The following is a 15,729-nucleotide window of genomic DNA, read 5'->3' on the forward strand; positions in this document are numbered from 1 at the left end:
AGAAAACAATGCCAAACAAACTTGAAAAAAAAAAAATCGAAGGAGAAGTGTGCCATTAGGGATGGGGAGAGAGAGAGAGTCGAGGCTGGGGAAAGCCAGTCTTGGAGAGATGGCACCATTTTCCGCCGCTCCAGGCACTTCCTGCTAATGACTGTGTGCAGGCAGCATGTGAACACGGAGGATGCCAAGCAAGAACATAAAAGGCAGAGGAAGAAGGATCAACATGTTTTGCTGCCGTTTCCAGGAAAGGGATGGTGTCCCCAGCAGCCTCCCACAGTAGATGACCAGAAAAAAATAATAAAAAGCAAATACAAATTGCGCCACTGAAAATCTGAGCTCTGACTACTGTGCTCCTCAGCAAGCACATCCTCTCTCAGTCCTGGCTCCAGCCCAGCCCAGCCACTTGAAGCGACGTTGGCAGCTTGCTCTCTCTTGGCACCGGGAGTGTGTGTCAGCTGGATGGCTTGTAGTCGGCGTACTTTTGCAGCTGGTGGTGGTAGCAATTGGCAAAAGCGAACCGTCCAGATGGGCATTAAATTTTCTTTAATGTTTATAATATGTCAAAAGAGAATATTCCTATGTCAAAGTGGCTGAGGAGAACTTTTATTCAGGAGCTTACAGGAATTCCATGTTGACTAGATAGAGGCTGCTTTATTTTAACTACATAGGCGAGTCTGATTCCCTTACATTGGTTTAGGGTGAAATGAAATATCCTTTGGGGGGGAACCTCCCACCTATTCCCCTTTACAGGATCTCCATCATCTGTCCACTACCAGCCAGCATTTAGCAGTGTGGGTATAGGATATGCACTGAGGGTTCAAAAGGAAAATGATGCCTTATTATGGAATTTTTATGGCCTTCCAAGGAACCAGTGCCATTCAGTTAGCATTAGAAAATTAACAGTATGTTAATAATTATGTTGTATAAAGAAGAAAGCAGAGAAAACCATTGTCATATATGTATATATATATATATGGGCAAGAGGTTACTATCTAAAACATGTATTTTTAAACATATAACAACAAAATCAAATAACGACAAAAAACAAATAAATTGTCCATTTTATTTATTTATTTATTTTTATTTATTTATTTTTTTGTTTTTCGAGACAGGGTTTCTCTGTGTAGTTTCGGTGCCTTTACTGGGACTCACTTGGTAGTCTAGGCTGGCCTTGAACTCACAGAGATCCGCCTGGCTCTGCCTCCCGAGTGCTGGGATTAAAAGCGTGTACTGTCGCCGCTGTGCCAAATCGTCCATTTTAAAAATGAGTTTGGGCTGTGAAATGTGAACATGCAGTAGTACATAGAAGGCCTGTATAGTCACAAAGTGATGGAGAATATCATTAGCAATCGGGGAGAGGCAAGAGGTGATTTATACCAACAACCCTGGTGATACGAGCACCATCATGTCTTGTGTATACCTGCTCTGGGGAAGAGTAATTTCTTAGTGTCCATTCATTTAAAACATGCGTGCACTGTAACCCAGCAAGTCTCTGGCTCCTGCTGTGATATGAACCAGCATTCCCACGCAAGACTGATCACAATGCCACACAGGGACCTGGGCAATGATGTCCCAGCACTGCGTCTTGAAGGAGGACCCTTGGAGCATTAGCATCCTCTGAAAGCTTGTTAGAAATGTCTCACCCCTGAGCTATTGAACTCAAATATGTGGAGAGAATAGACCACATGGTCCCAGTGATCTATTCTAATGGGCCACTCTGGTGTTCACTAAACCTCATGAAGCAGTGTATTATGATGTTGTGTGTGTGTAATGGAGGAGGAAGAGGAGGAGGAGGAGGAGGAGGAGGAGGAGGAGGAGGAGGAGGAGGAGGAGGAAGGAGCAACCTAAATATCTAGAAATGGCTTATTCATACTCTAAAAAATTAACTATCACATTTTAAAAATGGGGTAGACTCATAAAGACTCAGAATAATGTCCAAGGACCCAGCCAACAGTGTGACATTGTTTTGTTTTCCTAAAGAAGCTACAGAACATGGACTGGGAATGTGTACCTCAGGTGACAGAGCATCTGCCTGGCATGCACGGAGCCCAGGGTCCTATCTCCAGCACCCATAAACCTGCACTTGGTGGCACATACCTGTAATCTGGTCTCTCCGGAGGTAGACGCAGGAGGACCAAGAGTTCAAAGTCATCTTAGGCTACATAGGGGTTGAGACCAGGCTTGGCTACCGGAGATCTTGTCTCAAAGAAACAAAAAAACCATTAGAACAGCTGCATTTATTTTAAAGTGTGCACACATTTCTACATCTTGCTCTTTATATGTGAGTGTGTACAGAAGGCTGCAGGAAGTCTGCAGCAGTTCAGCAGCAGTACCAGGGCTAATTCTGAAGAAACACTGAGGTTGCAGTGGTAACAAGGCCTGTGGCCTTTTCTCTGTCACTTGGTATGTTTGCTAACAAGGATTCACACAAGTATTATTTATGAACACGTTCTCCTTTTTCTTTTAATTTTAGGAAGGAGAATTATCTGGTGGCTGGGAGGTTTGGGTTCTAGGCCACCTCCACTGGGTCACCCTGACAAATGTCAACCTCCCTATCAATCAGCTCCCTGGCCTGGCACACAGGACCTGGACCAGTTAACCCAAAGTCCTTTTATTCAGCTTTATCATGATGCTGGGCTGGCTAGAGCCTCCTGAGTATGAAAGTCAAGATTCTTGAACCTGGCCTAAGAAATAAATAGAAGCGTGCGTGTCTGCACCTTGAAAGGACTAGTGAGCAAATCACTTCCACATGCCATCTTAATACAAATGGCTTACAAGGGCATTCCCTGCCTTTAAATATCACTGTGGCTATGAAAAGCCACTTGTGTTTTTAAAGTCAAAGTTTAGAGGCCTGATTTAAAAAAAGAAAAAATTGTTCCACGAAAATGTCCAGTGCTGAAATTTAAGTGAGTTTGCCGGTCCTGGCTTTAGTGACGTTGTATCCAAAAATCGATAATACAAATACCCAGGTCCTAGCAGAACACAATGAGCCAGAAGGTGGCCATGCACACAGCCAGCTTCTAATTAAATCACACGTGTAGACTGTAAGATAATACCTAGGCCACACGCTTCAGGGACAGTGTTTTGTTTCGATTCTAACAGGAAAAAGAGGGGTCATGTCAAACACCCGATTTGGTTTCAATGCTAGGTATGGCTTGTACAGCTTGCCTCATGTATGTGTCTAAATTGATTTTTTTTAAACCATGATCTAAATACATTTAAAAATAAAGCTGCAATTCTGAGGGGGTAGATACAAGAATATTGGTTAAGTAAGAATTTAAAATGTTTCCAGTAAACAGCACAAGGTGAAGCAGCCCTCCCTGCCGGACGATGCCCCTTCCGGACTGAATGTGGTGGTCAGGCACAGCACTGGCCAGAGAGTTGGAGAGCATCAACAGCCTGTCGTTTCATAACCAGGCATTGTGAGTTTGAGAGTCGAATCCAATTTTTTCTGTCTCTCTGGCCAGGTCTCCTTCCTGAGTGGAAACAGAACACAAATGCCTTTAGCACCTTGGATGCAAATGGATGAGTCAGCCTGATTTTACAAGGACATTAACTTTGAAAGGCAAAGTTAACAGCCTCCCACTGTCTCTTTAAAACGAATTTAAAAGAGGATGTATGGGGAGCTGCTAATGCAGAATGCCTTTGATCACAATTTTAGAATTCTGGATATGAAATAACTTTCTATTAATTTAAATAACAGGACAAGAAAGACAGGCTTTTTGTTGGTAAGGTATTTGCCTATCATGTGTGAAGCCTCAGGTTTAATCCCCAGCACCACATGAACTGGGCATGATGGTACACATTCCTGGGATCCCAGCACTCAGGATGTGCTGGCAAAAGGATTAAGTTCATAGTCCTCCTTGTCTCCACAGAGAGCTTGAGGTCAGGCTGGGATACGTGAGGACACATGAGGACATACCCTTTTCAATAAAGGAAAGGAACAGAACAGTCAAGTGTAATACATCTCTATGACTCTTGGGAAGCAGAGGCAGGGGGAGCTTGAGTTCTAAGCCAGCCTGGGCTACAAAGTGAATACTGAGATGCAGCCTCAAAAAAAAAAAAAAAAGAGGCATGTCAGAGTGTTGATTATTTTCTGTCTGTCCTCCCAGATCCATCTTCCTTCCTTGTCTGTCCTGCTCTGGACCCTAGCTGCTGACCTCTACAATGACCCCACCTTCCACAAGAGTTGAGCTTTTCTGGTGAAAAGGATGAGAAGTAACGGGAGCAAAGATGTGAAGAAGAAAGGGAGATGGGGCGTTATCCCTCTTCCTCAGCCCCATCCCTACGCTCTCTCTTTGCTGTGCTATTGATGAAGGCTACTTGACAGTTCTCGCTGTAGGCTGTGTGACAGTGGCCCTGGGTGTCATCATCCTTGTCGGGTGCCTTTTACCAAGCCCACCCCTGCTCTGGGCTCTTGAGAACTTGTTTGGACGTTCTAGCAGGCCAGTGCAGCTGCTCGGACACCCTTGACTGGACTGGTCCTCCTCTATTCCAGGAAAGCTGTCCAGCGCACAGCTTCCAGAGGGATGCACACGGAGCCACTGGTGAGGGAGGAAGGGGACACCTGCCTAGCCAGCCAGACCAGCCGAATCAACCCTGGCGATCAATGGGGTGACAGATGTCACAGCCACATTGCCCCCACATCCGTGTACTAAGCTCCTTACTACAAATTTTCTCCAATTACTTCAATCATGCCATCAGTTTCCTTTTAGAACCCTGGCTAAGTGCTTTACAGAGTAAGGAGATGCATGTTGGTATCCATGAGTACTGAAAGAAAGCCAGAGGTTAATGAAGTTCCAAGCCATCCTTAAGTAAACTATGGCCGGACTGCATCGGGTCCTGCACAACCTAACTTGCTTCTCAGCATGCTCAGAACTCCATCCCAACCTCACTGGAAGAGGTGGTCTGCCCTGAACCTGACCATCCTGCTCACTCCAAAGGCATGAGGGTAAATACAAGATACCCAGGTGGGTTGGATAAACTTACATACTGCTTTGCTCTCTTTCAAATTCATGGCCTTTTTCATTTTTTCATTAATCATTTACACACACACACACACACACACACACACACACACATACACACAGGCATGCACACATCCTGCTCAGTCTGTGTAATGTTACTCATATGTATGTTCTCAGGGCTGACCATTTGGTATTGGCCGACTACTTGGTGTGCTCTTCCCTGGGAGAATCTGTTTCTCCTGCTCTCTGCACTCCTTGGTTACATGCTGTTCTTTGTGTAGTGTTAAGGCGTCTTGGGCTTTGTCCTACCTGTGTTAGCATGTCTATTATCTTGTCTTCATTCGGTGTTCAGGCAGTCATGTTGGTGAGCTTATGATAGTCCCAGGAGCACAATCCCACAGCAGACTCCCTGTTACCCTGATTCCTATAATATTTCAGCCCACTCCTCTACAATGGTCCCTGAGACTCAGGTGCAGGTTTTGTTTTATAGATGTTATCAGTTGGGACTGGGATCCACAACTCAGTGTTTTGATTGGCTGTAATAGTCTCCATTTGTTGCAAAAGAAGTTTCCCTGATGAGGGGGTATGAACTACACTTATCTAATAACCAAATTAAGAATGAATATTTAGAATGTACGTAGGGATTATACTGGTTTAGTAAATTGGTAGTTGTAGATTTTCCTACAAGATCCATGTCATAACTAGCCCTGAGTAACTGTCCAGGTTTCCCATCAACAGGCATGGTTTTCCTCTTGTTGGACAGGTCTTAAGGACAGTTAGAGAGCTGTTGGTTACTGCCAAGGTATGCAGGTCACTTCTGCACCCTCCGAGTTACGCATGCCGTGCTAGTCATGGCTGTGGTTCACAGGCATCATAGCTGGGTAGGACTGCCGGTTGCCTCCCTCCTTTAGTAGCTTGCATGGTGCCTTCTGATATCATGAAACTTCGTCCTCATGGAGGAGACATTCAAGTCAGGTCCAGCCTAGGAGCCTCTGGGCTCTGTGTCTGAAGTGCATGGTATCTCCAGGAACAGGACTTGCCTTCCACCTCTGGGAAGAACCCTCGGAAGCAGCAATAGCCTATAACATCTTGGGAGTCTCTTGGACAACTCTGACCAGCAGCTCAAAAGAGGACTTCGCATGACTGGTGTTGGGGTTTTGTTATATGGTTTCGACTCTTGTCAGCCCACATGGGAAAGCTTCACTTGAACTCTATATGTGCGTTTATATATCAATTTATTAATTTTATGGGCATTTCTAGGTAGATAATTAATAGTATGGTTCCTTAAGACTTCTTCAAATATCCTCTCTCTTATTTATCCTCTTTTCTCCTGTGTCTCTCTTATCCCTCCTAATTAAAGTCACCCCTTCTTCATCCGCCCTGCGGATCACTAGTACTATCCCCCCCCCCTACTGGTTCCCCAACAGTCCTGGTTTCTGTAGTCACTACAGACTATAGACTCACAGCTGAAGATTTGGAGTTAGGAGCCTCCAATGAGAGAGAATATGTGATCTTTGTTCTTCTGGACTTGGGCTACCTCATTCAATATGATCTTTCCTAGCTCCATCCATTTACCCGCAAAGAACGCGATTTCATTTTTATTTACAGCTGAATAGTGTTCCATGGTGTATATACATTACATTTTCACTGTCCATTCATCAGTTAAAGGGTGTTTAGGGTGTTTCCATTTCCTAGCTATTGTGAATAGAGCAGTAATGCCCATGGCTGAGCAGCTATGTGTGGAGTGTGATATTGAGTCCTCTGGGCATATGCCGGGGAGAGGTTTAGTTGGGTCATATGGTAAATGTAGTTTTGGTTTGTTTTTGAGAATCTCCACACTGATCTCCAGAGCCAATCTGGAATCCCAGCACAGTGAATGAAGGCTCCCCTTTCCCAATATCTTCTCCAGTACTTCTTGTTGTCTGTTTTGTTGATCTTTGAATTCCGGCTGGAGTAAGATGAAATCTCCAAGTTGTTTTGATTTGTATTTCTAGCGATGATTGCCAATGATGATGAAGTATTTTTTTCTTTTTTTGAGATATTTCTTAGTCATTTTTTTCCTTCTTTTCAGAACTCTCTCTTCAGGTTCCAGGTCTCCTTTTTAAATGTGTCATTTATTTTTCTGACTCTTTTTTTTTTTGTTTTTATAAATTATGGACATTAATCCTTCATCAGATGTACAGATGGCGAAAACTCCTTCCCATTTCTCTTCATGAAATGTATTGTTTCTTTAGCTATGCCAAGATTCTCAGTTTTATGAAGTTCTGCTTGTCAGTTGTACATCTTAATTTCTGAGCAAATAGAGTCCAATTCAGAAAGTCCTGTCCTACATCTGTATTTTGTATAGATAATACTGCCTGTGTTTTCCTCTGGTGGCCTCAGCTTTCACGTCTAGGTCTCTGATCCATTTGGAGTTAGTTTTGGTGAAAGATGATAGATACTAATATAATCTCATTCTCCTGCCTGTGGACATCCAGTTTTCCCAGGACCACTTCTTGAAGATGCTGTCTCTTAATTAGGCTATGTTTTTGGCATCCTGTGTTCCCCAAAATATTGTGCACCCTAATAAATTTATCTGGGGTCAGAGAACAGACAGCCACTAGATACAGAGCCAAAAATGGTGGCTAGAAAATGGCTCAGAGTAAGCCATAGCAGAAGCTGGGCGGTGGTGGCGCACGCCTTTAATCCCAGCACTTGGGAGGCAGAGCCAGGCAGATCTCTGTGAGTTCGAGGCCACATTGGAAACAGTCAGGCATGGTGACACACGCCTTTAGTCCCAGAAAGCGAACCTTTAGTCCCAGGGAGTGGGGGCAGAAAGAGAAAGATTATATAAGGCATGAAGACCAGAAACTAGAAGCATTTGGCTGGTTGAAGCATTTGGGCTGGCTAAGCGTTTGGTTGGTTAAGCTTTTAGGCTGTGAGCAGCACAGTTCAGCTGAGACCCATCTGGATGAGGACACAGAGGCTTCCAGCCAGAGGAAACAGGATCAGGTGAGGAACTGGCAAGGTGAGATAGCTGTGGCTTGTTCTGCTTCTCTGATCTTCCAGCATTCACCCCAATAACTGGCCTCGGGTTTGATTTTATTAATAAGACCCTTTAAGATTCCCGCTACAACTACCGTATCATGAGGACAGTTTAGAGCGAGGGCAGTCTTGCACAGTGTGCTACAGTTTGGATCACGTCTCCCAAAATTCTCTGTGTGGGAGGCTTAGTCCCCAGAAGAGTACTACTCAGATAGGTGGTGGGACATTTAAAAGGCAGGGCTTTGTGGGAAGTCCTCGGGTCATGGTGGGACATGCCCTTGAAGGAAATGTTGGGATTGCGACCACTCCCTCTTGCTCTTGGCTGCCTGGCTGGTGACAAAGATTGTTTTCCTTTACCGGGTGCTGCCTCTGTGACACACCACCTCCCCACAGGCTAAAAGCAAACCTTGGAAGCCACGAACCTGAATAATCCTTCCTCGATAAGCTCATTGTCTTGGGTATCCTGCCACAGTGTCTCGTGTGCTCAGAACTGGGGTGAAATTCCCGCACAGCCTTATTTTCATTCTGTTCTAATCTGTGTAATATTAGTCAAATGCGAATCTCTCTCCTTCCTATCCTGTAGCCACACTTTCTAGACAAGATGCTACTTCGCAAAGCATTAAGAAATACTGAAAGCTGCTTCTTACCACAGTCCAAAGAAGTTCGCCTGCTTTTTGCTTTACAAGAGAATATGTTACCAGTATTAAAAAAAATCATCCTACTGTGCACCTAGGTGTGTGAAAGCTGGGCTTCAGATGTCTTTTAGGTTATAACAACTCCATATACACACAGGACCTTTGGAAAGTCTATGCTGTGACCATCAGCTCTCCCTTCCTTTCCCCATCCCACTGCTAATGTTCACACATGTCCAGTTCATCCCTGAAGGGGACAGGTGTAGTCCTGGTGAGGCTTTGTCATATCCTCCAACGTCACTGTCTGTGAGCTCCCTGAGAGCCTGACTGTCAACCTCTGCCTCCCTCACAGCTAAGCAGCACACACTCAGGAGCTGGTGCTTCTTGGCTTGCTTTCTTCCATCTCAAGAGCATCAAGGGAGAGTTGGGTGCCGAAATACTGAACAGAAAGGGAACAAGGGGGATGAATGAGCAGAGCCTACAGGGTTCGGTAGATACTGTGCCATAGGCATGTGTCATTGCCCACCGGTTGAAGCCTACAGACTGGAGGACCCTAGAGTGAACCCTGATTGAGATGAGTGGACCATAAAAATGTCAGTGGTGGTTTCTCATTCATAACAAGTGAGTGCTCCCTCTGAGAGGGATGCTGATCCTGAGGAAGCTGTGGATATGTGGACCAGAGAGGTACCAAGCAACTCCACAAAGTACAGACAACCTCGGCAGGGACCCTGCAAACTTCCCTTTGTCTCACAGAGAACATGCTACTAATGCAAGATCGTGCCATAAGTCAAAACTTAAAAATTACACAGTACACCCGGTGGTGGTGGTGGTGGTGGTGGTGGTGGTGGTGGTGGTGCACGCCTTTAATCCCAGCACTTGAGAGGCAGAGGCAGGAGGATCTCTGTGAGTTCGAGGACAGCCTGGGCTACCAAGTGAGTTCCAGGAAAGACACAAAGCTACACAGGGAAACCCTGTTTCCAAAAAAAAAAAAAAAAAAAAAAAAAAAAAAAAATTACACAGTACAAAATCATGTGGTTTTACCACACTGTAATGTTAACAATATTAACAGAAGCTGGGTGGTGGTGGCACACCTTTAATCTCATCATCTGGGAGGCAGAGGCTGGAGGATCTCCAAGTCTAAGACCAGACTGGTTTATAAAGTGAGTTCCAGGATGGCCAGGGCTACACAGAGAAACCCTGTCTTGAAAAACACCAAACATATATACATGAACAGGACTTCATGTTAGGCACAAAATTTGAAATGTTTATCCTCCATGAACAAACATTTGCAAAAGTTACTTACAGGTTGCAGGACAAATTGTAAATTGAATTGGGAGGTCAATTACTATGACCTTACCATATCCATCTATGAATACAATCACCTTCCTTCCATGTGATTGGCCTTAAACTATGGCAGATTGAAGTGCATAGTGAATGGGTCTTTCAGATCTGCATCCTTTGATTGAATGAACACAATGGTTGTTAAACTTGTATCACTTCATTGCTGAGATTTGGTTTAAACACAGAGAAGATCACAATGCAATGTATTAATTGTACCTTTAATACGTTAGTTAATTCACTATTTCCCTTTCTACTTATAATGTCAAGTATTTTCCAAAGGGGAAAAACATATCCACATACAAAACCATGCTTTTCAGTGAGCATGGCCCTGAACTTAAGTATTGGCTCGATGTCTGATGATGTGTCTGCTAAGTGTGCAGACTGTGAAGAAAGTACTTTCAATTGTTCAATAATATGTCCTAGTTAATTGCTCTTATTATTGAATAAAAGTCCCTACAGAATTTTCACTTCCAGCAATGTTTCCTGACCTTCTTTAAGTGTCTAGACAATAATGACTTCCTGAAATGTTTGAGGGAAAACGTAAGAAGAAGCCCTATTTTATAAAACTATAAATATTGGAGGTTATTGGGGTGCAGAAGGAGAGAGAAAACAAAACCCTTTTGAAGTATGCATCTGTGCTTTGGAATCAAAATGTTTTGGTTTGAATAGGATTTCATGATCAAACTGCCATCACAAAGAGCTGCTTTGGACAAGGATGACCATGCTCACGTCAGAGGGGAGAAGGCTGTAAGATCAAAATGATTTTCTGCAAAGTTTACAAGGTAAAGTGATGGTGTTTTACTAAACAAGATGCTTCTTGGCACCTCGGATCTTTTGCACACCAGGCACTGTGTGTCCCTTGAGTATCTACTATGAGTATCTACCTTATAAGTTTCAGTTTTGGGGTGGTCCTGGAACCTAGAACCCAGAAGCCCCTGAAATCGAATTTTTGCCTTCAGCATTTGAATCCTCTCTGGTGACACACAAGCCACTAGCCCCCCTGCTTGAATTCCTCTACCTGTCACTTGCACAGTGTCCTTCATCTTTACCCACTGGCACTCAGTCCTGAAAGATAGAAAAACATGAATTCCCTTAAAGAGTACGCAACGGCCATCTGAGCCTTTGATCATGTCCGTCCTTATCATCACAAAAGGACACAGCATCCATCCCTCTGGAGGATACCGGGCTTGAGGCTCCAACTTAGAAGCCAAGTTAAACAGGAATAGCATGGCTCTGAAGTACTAGGACAAGCCCAGGCATGGGCAAGACTTCTGTAGACCATGAGGTGTGGTGTGGCACTGAGGATCTTCCCAGGGCCAGCTGCCATTGGCTGAGATGTTTGCATTCTCTGTTTGGTACTTGCTTGGCTCCTAAAATCAGGGATAAGGATGAGAGGGGGTGAGTGGAGGAAATTTGACCTTTAGAAAAGGGAAGGTTTGATCAGAATGGCTTGGTGGACGCTCTCACGGTAGCCAGAAATTAAAGGATGGTTTATGGGCTCTTTCACAAACCCCAAACTCCCTCAGTAGTCTACTGTGGCCTTACATGGAGGGACTTTTCCTGGGGATATGTGAACAGACATCTATTGACCCCAAACAGGGCACCAAAGACAGATCAAAGAAAGGAGTCTACCCGCGTTTAGAGGGTCAATGAGTTTACTAGGCTAACTTCAGAACATGGTCCACCCTTGAGCAGCTGTAGTATCAAAACACCCAGCCCAGAACGAGTCACATGGCAGCTTGTGCAGGAGCTCTGACCAAGAGACTCTACCCAAGGAACCACCGACGGCTCCCAGAGCTCCAGGGAGCAGCAGCCATGGATTCGTGCATCCTTCTGAGTTCCCTTCGTGTTTTGTGAGCTTTATGAGTCTTATGAACCTCTGTGCCCTCCAAGAGAGAATGCTTCCCCTCGGAGCAGTAACTGAACACTACCTTGCATCAGTGGAGACTGCTCAGTGGCTGAATGTGTACGATTTCCTCCTGGCTTTCAAGACTCTCTTCAGAGCCCCCCCACCATTCATTTGCATTTCTGGCAGCACATCTGCATGCTCACGCTTTCCTGCTCTGCTTTCTATAAAGGGAACTTGGCTGCCCAAGCTCTACCTATCCCTAAAGATGAACTTGCACTTCATTCAATAGAGCTCTCACCAGTGCGTTAATGTGTCTTCACTGGTCTCTTCCATCTGCTGTTCCTCAGCTTCTAGTGCTCTGTGGTCTGATCCAGCCTCTTTTCACCTCTCGCCATTGCTGGGATGTTTAACAGCACGGCACTGTTTCTGTCTCTTTTCTCTTGGTCCTGTGCTGGCTAAATGCTAAACACTCAATTCCTCCCCTTGAAGAGAAACATGGGTGTGTGCCCACACCAAAACTTTTTTTTTTTTTAATTTAACCTCTTTATTGACTCTTTGAGGGTTTCCCATCATGCACCCCAATTCCACTCACCTCCTGATCCCCCATATCCTCCCCTCACCCCTGCAGGGCTGCCTCCTGAAAGGAAAACAAAGCAAAGAAGTAAACAAACAACAACAAAACCCTCTTTGCCTCTCCTTCTTTCCCGCCTTTCCAACACCTCTTTATCCATCCTGGTGGCACTGGGGGCCTCGGTGTGTCATACATATAACATACCTGTTTGTTCTATCAGCTTTACTAGTGAACGTTCATTGCAATGAGTCACTGGTCTGGTTCAAGGCCTCTGGTTTCTGGTACACCATCATCACTGGATCCTCACCAGAACTCCTCTCAGACATCCTGCAGCCACCCTAAATCTTGGAGGTCCTATGGATATTGCTCCACAGGACCAGCCCCTTTATGTGCTCCAGCAGGTCCTAGATGGGATGGATGTTAGGGTGGGCCAACCCAAGGGCCGGCTGTAGGCCTAGGTGGTAGCTGAGCTGGTCAGTCCATGCTCTTGCCTGTGGTGAGGGGTGGGGCCATCTCTCAAGAGTGCAGGGGCCAGCTCTCCCGTGAGAGTCAGGACCAGCTCTCTTGCTGCAGTGTCCAGTGAGAGACAAGATTAGCTTTCCTAGAGCCAGTGAAAGGCAGGGCTAACACAGCCTGGCCCTCTGATTTCATCACACATGGTTCCTGAGGCCCCCTGAGGTGACACATGGCACAGACCCCAGCTGCAGCTGGACCACGGACCCAGACATGGCCCTCGGCAGCCTGGATGACATTCTGGCTCTGAACTCACCCCAAATCTTAGCACGCCGAAGGGTCCCAGATCTATGGAGGAAATGTGGCTTGATCCATCAGTGGTAGCGGGAGGAAACCTGGGCCTTGGTGAGGTGAGAGGAAAAAAATCTGAGCCCAAAGCCAGAAAATCTTCAAAGTATCGTTCCTTGTTGCTTCTGGTGCAGTTTTTTTAGTATTCAAAATCTTATCAAAAATTTTTACCTCATGGTATCCAGATCCTTTCCCTTTCAACAATGGCATATGTTTGCTCCTCCTTGTGAAATATAATTCTCCTGAGCCACAGAGCTTTTAGTTATTCATGCATTATCCCTGCACAGCACTTTAAAATGAACCATCCAAACAAAGACTGAATTCTACTCCTCCCTCCATACCTGGGAAGGGAAGAATAGAGCCCCACCCCCGCTCCCCCCTCTGCCCCGACAATTCACTCCAATATTCCCAGATAAACTCAGGCTACCTCAGAGCATTCGGCCTGTTGTCTGTAGCTTCCCTCATAGCCACACACTGAATAGGAATATCTGAAATATTCCTGAGTACACACACTGCCCTACCAGGAATGCCCAGTTGCCAGTAAGCCATGTAGGGAGGGCTGCACAGAGCCCTGGCTCTTCCTCTGCCCTGGAACCTAGCCATCCGTGTTAAAGGCTGAACACTGGCATTCTGGATATTCAGAACAAATGGAAGATTGCAATGCTTATGTACAACAAAGGTACCCACTTCCTCTCCACCCCCTTGAAAGCCATGAGTCAGGAGATCCGAATTTGCAGTACCAGTGAATTTGTCCCTTGATACGATACAGAGTGGCAGGCACATTAATGGACTAGTCATCTTAAGTTCGACTAATAGAGATGTAAAAATTAGCATCCGATTACAGCATTCAGCCATGTCACGTCAACTGTAACATAATAGAGGCCGAGAAGACGATGGAGCATTGTGACTCATGACATGACCCAGAACATGGGCCTGTGGGTTTCAGACAATGACTGTCCCTCCCGTCCCTTATGAGGCACATCATTTAGGGCAACACACTTTATTGCATCAAAGGCTCTACATAAAAAACGCCAGCAGCGTCCAGTTGATGCACAGAGTTGAGAGCTGTGCATCAGCTGCCGATTTAAATTAATTTTGCTTCTTGAACCATGAAAGATAGTTCTTTGAACAAGAATTCATGATAAATACACATGTGTAAAAGGCCTTTAATCATAATTATCTTAAATACATAAAACACAGTTTAAGGCTCTCAGCCTCATTAATTTCTTATGGTAGGAAGGCAAAAACAAACAGTAAATGAGAAAAGTATAAGTCATAATTTAAATGTGTTATGCATGGCCATTTAGTCCATTAAATGAAGAGGTTCTCTGTAAACTTCGGCAGAAGAATATTCCTGCACCAGCCAGTGTCAGAGAATAACATTGTCATCTTCTTATAGAGCATCAGTGTTTGATTAGATCTTTAAAAAAAAAAATACCTTGTACAGTTTGAAAAATACCTTGTAGAATTAGAACAATTGGAGTTGCCTTCTAACATCTTGGGCTCCCTCTTTCCAAGGATTCAACTTCTAACTGACTGGCTCCCAAAAGCAGGTGGTGCCTTCCCAAGGCCTAGCACATTAAAAAAAAAAATCAATAAATATCAGAGAGCCTGATCCCAGCCAACCAGTGTGTTCTATGTTCACACGGGTGAATTCGAATCATCTCCACATTCGTGCTTTGAATTATTGTAGGAATTCTGTCTCTTCCCTGACACATGTGTGTTTTAGTGGGGCCTCTAATTATTGCACTTCTGTCTTGGTTGTCTAGCTTGATGGATACAACGTCATCAATCGGAATGGTGGGTCAATGTGATGATGTTCAGGACATTCACACAGATCCTGTCATGTTATGAAAGAGGAAGAGAGTTAGCAATCCTGAGGCAAAACTTGAAATATGCACTGTCTCTTGCACGTAAGTTGTAGTCACTGGTACTTCCTGGTGAAGGCAAGGATGAAGACCGATGTGCGGCCACATGCCTTGCATTAATAACCCACTAAGTTCATCTGCCACACTGTCGTGTGCTACCTGCCCTTGGACGATTACAGTACCTGTATGTGCTTGCAGAAGCCCACTGCCTGAGCTCCATTGGCTTTTGAAGGGTCCAGAAACTGATTTGTTTAATGGGACCGCCATGAGAATTACTATCTTCAAGTTGAGTCTTAAAAGCAACACAAATTCTCATTATTTCTCTTAGACATAACATCACTTTTTGTCTATTGATTCAGTTGTGATGGTGAGGGTGTGGTTTGGGACAGTTTCAAATGTTTCCAGTTGGCTTCTTCCTATGATAGCTCTTAACATCTAACCTGAGGGATCAGTGGGGCGGGGGCGGGGGCGGGGGGAACTCAGGAACCACTAAGAATATATGCTGCAATTATACATTTAAAGACTGGAAACTTCTTGCAGGACCGGTAAGCCTACAGACCCAGTGGGTCCATTAACAGCTGTACCTAGGCTACAACTCCACTGACTAACATCTCAACAAGTCCCACTCTAACAGAAGACAACAATAGCCTTTAACTTCCCACATATTATTACTGCC

This window comes from Onychomys torridus, chromosome 23 (genome assembly GCF_903995425.1).
Source record: "Onychomys torridus chromosome 23, mOncTor1.1, whole genome shotgun sequence".
Lineage (NCBI taxonomy): Eukaryota > Metazoa > Chordata > Mammalia > Rodentia > Cricetidae > Onychomys > Onychomys torridus.